The sequence below is a fragment of the Thalassophryne amazonica genome, chromosome 7 (genome assembly GCF_902500255.1).
Source record: "Thalassophryne amazonica chromosome 7, fThaAma1.1, whole genome shotgun sequence".
Lineage (NCBI taxonomy): Eukaryota > Metazoa > Chordata > Actinopteri > Batrachoidiformes > Batrachoididae > Thalassophryne > Thalassophryne amazonica.
In genome coordinates this window covers 63409219-63414492 of record NC_047109.1, presented here as the reverse complement: position 1 = coordinate 63414492, position 5274 = coordinate 63409219, and positions in this window count along the sequence as shown.

Genomic DNA, 5274 nt, shown 5'->3' with positions numbered 1-5274 from the left:
GTCATGGATCCCGAGGGGCGTCAACCGGCTGTTGAACGGCCAATGGAAGAACAAGGCGCGTCGGCGGCTTCGGAGGGGTAATCGTGAGTTGCAGCGGATCCTCACCGCTTTCACCTCTCGGATCGATTTAATGACTGGAGCAGCACGTTCTCCTAAACCGCAGGGTGGAGGCTCTCGCCGCACAAGTGGAGGCGCGCCCTCCGGGCGCCGCTGCGGCTCTCCCTCCCGAGGACCCTGCGCGTGAAGTGGACGTTCCACTGGTCGTTCAAACGTACCTTCCTCCCGTCCCCAGAAGCATACATAAGCCCTCCAGAACCGTACGGAGGCCTTGTGTGGAGACGTGCGCGGATTTTCTTATGCAGTGTTCGCTCGTCTTCGCACAGCGTCCCGTGATGTACGCGACTGACGCTAGCAAAGTAGCTTATGTAATAAATCTGCTTCGCGGGGGATGCACGCGCTTGGGCGACAGCGCTCTGGGAGCAGAAACTCACGGCTCCTTCATACATACGATGGGTTTGTACGGGAGCTCAGTACGGTGTTCGAACCATCCCAACAGAGGAGAGACCGCTTCAACCGCGCTACTGGTCAATGAGACAGGGCGTCGGAGCGCAGCTGCCTATGCAGTCGCCTTCCGCATCGCGGCGGCGAGATCCGGCTGGAATAGCACTGCCCTCCGCGCCGCCTTTGTAAAACGGACTGTCACTGGTCCTAAAAGAGCACCTGGTGGCGAAGGACGAACCGCGGGACTTAGATGGGCTCATCGATTCTGTCCATCCGACTCGACAACCGGTTAGAAGAAACGCCGTCGGGAACGAGGCGAAGGGCGTGGCCAGGCACGCGTCGTCCCTCTCCCTTCCGGTTCCGACCGAGCTCCGCCCTCCCCAACGCTCCTCTGTTCCTGCGCTCCGTGCGCCTACGGCTCCCCCTGCTGACGAAGCTATGGACACGAGCAGGGCAACATTTAGGGCACCTGGAGCACAAAGGAGGCGGGCCTACGGAGCTTGTTATGTTTGTGGCTCGAGTGAGCATCTTGCAAGCGACTGCCCCGAGCGGTTAAACAACAACGCCCGCCCCTAGAGACTGGGCAGGGGTGGGCCGAAACATTCACGTGGGACACACCCACATTGCCACACGACTCCCAGTCACGATCCTGTATGAGGATTCAACCCTGAAGGCCCCAGCACTGGTGGACACGGCTCTGAGGGGAATCTGCTAGACAGTAGATGGCCAGGGAGATAGGGCTCCCTCTGGTGGCTCTTACCTGCCTGTACAGGTTCGGGCACTAGATGGCTCCCTACTCCCACCAATCACGCATAAGACACCTCCAGTAACTCTGGTGGTGTCAGGTAACCACCGGGAGGTGATCGAGTTCTTTGTGACTCAGGCCACCTCCGTGGTTTTGGGTTTTCCCTGGATGCTAAAGCACAATCCCCGGATCGATTGGCCGTCGGGGTAGTGGTTCAGTGGAGCGAAACCTGCCATCGGGAGTGTCTAGGTTCCTCGGTTCCTCCCGGCTCCCAAGCTAAGGAGGAGGTCCGAGTCCCGCCCAATCTGAAGGCGGTGCCGGCGGAGTCCCATGACCTCGCTGACGTGTTCAGCAAGGATCTGGCTCTCACGCTTCCTCCCCACCCCGTATGATTGTGCCATTGATTTGGTTCCAGGCAGTGAGTTCCCGTCCAGTAGGCTGTACAACCTCTCACGGCCGGAGCGTGAATCAATGGAGACCTACATCCGGGATCATTAGCTGCCGGGTTGATCCGGAATTCCACTCTCCGATAGGTGCTGGTTTCTTTTTGTGGGTAAAAAGGATGGCGGTCTTCGTCCATGCATTGATTATAGGGGGTTGAACGAATCACGGTTCGCAACCGATACCCGTTGCCCTTATTGGATTCAGTGTTCACCCCTTGCATGGAGCCAAAATCTTCACCAGCTTGATCTTAGGAATGCGTATCATTTGGTTCGGATCCGGAAGGGAGACAAATGGAAGACGGCATTCAACACCGTTAGGTCATTTTGAGTACCTGGTCATGCCGTTCTGTCTCACTAATGCTCCCCGACTTTCCAAGCGTTGGTAAACGATGTCTTGCGGGACTTCCTGCACCGGTTCGTCTTCGTGTATCTAGACGATATACTCATCTTTTCCCGGATCCTGAGACTATGTCCGGCATGTCCGTCAGGTCCTACAGCGGTTGTTGGAGAACCGCCTTTGTGAAGGGCGAGAAGTGAATTCCACCACACTTCTTTGTCCTTCTTGGGGTTTATCATCTCCTCTGACTCCGTCGGATCCGGCCAAGGTTGCGGCGGTGAGAGATTGGCCCACAACCACAAGCCGTAGGAAGCTTGCAACAGTTCCTCGGCTTTGCTAATTTCTACAGGAGGTTCATAGGGCTACAGTCAGGTAGTTAGCCCCCTGACAGCCCTGACCTCTCCAAAAGTCCCCTTCACCTGGTGGATCGGTGCGAAGCCGCGTTCAAGGAGTTGAAACGGCGCTTTTCGTCTGCACCAGTGCTGGTGCAGCCCGATCCTAGCCGCCAGTTAGTGGTTGAAGTGGATGCCTCGGACTCAGGGATAGGAGCGGTGCTCTCCAGAGCGGGAAGACCGATAAGGTCCTTCACCCGTGTGCCTATTTTTCCCGCAGGTTGACCCCCGCTGACGGAACTATGGTCGGCAATCGGGAACTCCTTGCTGTGAAAGAGGCCCTCGAAGAGTGGAGACATCTGTTGGAGGGAACATCCGTGCCATTCACGGTTTTCACTGACCATCGGAACTGGAGTACATCAGGACCGCCAAGCGGCTGAAACCCCAGGCAAGCCCGCTGGTCACTGTTCTTTGGCCGTTTTGACTTCCGGATTACCTACCGTCCCGGGACCAAGAATCAAAGATCGATGCATTGTCCCGGGTACACGAAGACGAAGTCAAAACGGAATCGTCGGATCCCCCGGATCCCATCATCCAGAGTCCGCTATCGTGGGCCCGCACCTGGGACGTGGAGGAAGACGTCCGGGAGGCCTGACCCGTGACCCGGACCCCGGAATCGGACCAAAGAAAAGACTATACGTCCCACCAGAAGTAGGGCTGCAGTCTGGACTTCTGTCACGGTTCTAAGCTCCCTGTCACCCTGGGGTGCAAAGGACCGTGGCAGTAGTCCGGCAGCGCTTGGTGGGCGTCCCTAGAGGCCGACGTCCGGGACTACGTCCAGGCCTGTACCACCTGCGCCAGGGGCAAGGCCAACCACCAAAAGACCTCAGGTGTTTGCTACAGCCGCTGCCGTCCCACATCGCCCCTGGTCCCAATCGGTCTGGATTTGTCACGGGCCCCGCGTCCCAGGGAAACACTGTCGTCTTCACGGTAGTGGACGTTTCTCCAAGGCGGCCACTTCGTGGCCCCCCGAAGCTACCAACGGCCCAGGAGACCGCGGACTCTTGGTCCACCACGTCGTCGTCTGCATGGGATACCATCAACAGCTCCGATCGGGTCCCCAGTTCACTCGCACGTCTGGAGGAGCTTCTGCCGGGAATGGGGGCCACGGTCAGCCTCTCGTCTGGGTACCACCAGACCAACGGGCAGGCAGAGCGGGCAAATCAGGAACTGGAGCAGACACTTCGCTGTGTGACAGCAGCCACCCGACGGCCTGGAGTACCACCTGGCTGGATCGAGTACGCCCACAACAGTCAAGTGTCGTCAGCCACGGCCTTCCCCTTGAGGTGGCTTGGGGTATCAGCCCCTTGTTTCCGGTGGTTGAGGGAGAGGTCGGTGTGCCCTCGGTCCAGGCCACTACGGAAGTGCCGTCGGGTGTGGCGTGCGCCCGCTCTGCTTTATTGAAGGCCCGGACGAGGGCGAAGAGAAACATGCAGACGGCGGCGGGCCCGGCCCCCAAGTATCGTCCTGGGCAGGAGGTCTGGTTGTCACCAAGGACATTCCTCTGCAGGTGGACTCTCCAAAACTCCAGGAACGGTACAATCGGACCTTTCAAGATCCTCAAGGTCATCAACCCCGCCGCAGTGAGGCTCCAGCTTCCGGCCTCACTGCGGATCCATCCAGTTTTTCATGTTTCCCGGATTAAAAACCCCATCACACCTCACCCCTCTGCACCCGGGTCGGCACCAATCCTGCCCGGATCATCGACGGGGAACCGCTTGGACTGTGCGCCGGCTCCTCGCGTCCGTCGGATGGGCCGGGGTTTTCAGTATTGGTGGACTGGGAGGGGTACGGTCCCGAGGAGCGCTCCTGGGGAAGAAGAGCTTCATCCTGGACCCGGCCCTCCGGCCGACTTCTATCGTCGCCATCCGGACAAGCCCGGTCGTGCGCAGGAGGCGCCCGGAGGGGGGGGTCCTGTGTGGGGCCGCATGAAGAGGGGTACTGCTGGCCCACCACCCCAGAGGGCCCTGCCTGGAGTGCGGGCCAGGCACCAGAAGGGCGCTGCCACCTTATGGGAGCAGCTGGGTGACAGTGTCACCATCATGGACACAGCGTTCCACTCAGCACGGGGTATATCAGTAGGACGGCGTTCACTCAGTGCCGAGATATCGCCTTGAGTTCAAGGTAATCCTTCTCCGCAAACATATATTAAGATTCTGATAAACCTTGCTAAACCTTTTCAGGACAGCTGATTACAGAAAGCAACTTGCTCGGATAAGTACTCACCTTTCCTGCTCATTGTAACAAGAGGTGGAGGCGGCTTCGCCCCTCTCATCTACTGGGTGCTGTCGCATTCCTACCTGTGTGTTTGTGCTCTTTCCGCCAGCAGTACCGGATACGACGAGCGAAGGCAGTGGCCAACCTGGGAATTCGGGACTTGGCGGTTCAGTACTTTGGGTTCGGTTCGGTGGCAGAGGAGATCTGGGTGGTTCGGTTCGACTGGACGGACGTCTCCTACCTGCGAGCCTGCCCACCGACACCAGCAGATTCGGCTTACACCTCCAAATATTAATTGTTGTATTGGTTGTGCTTTTCTGTTAGAAAAGTATCAGACCTTTTTATTTTTTCAAAAACCTGATGGATTTGAATCACGTGTGCTTCCATGAGCAAACCTTGATCCTTCGTGCACATGTGTGAACTTTTTCATGCCTGTCGATTGCATAATTTTCTGGTAAGCAGCCTTTGTGTGAGGTGTGTGTCGTGCGCTCGACGTTTTTTCATTCCAAGGAAAAACGGAATGACTGGAGCAGCACCGCATCAAATTTTGCCAGAAACTGGGCGACAGCCAGGTAGAAACCATTGGATGATTCAGACGGCTTTCGGTGACGATCCTATGGGTATCACACAGACTAAGGA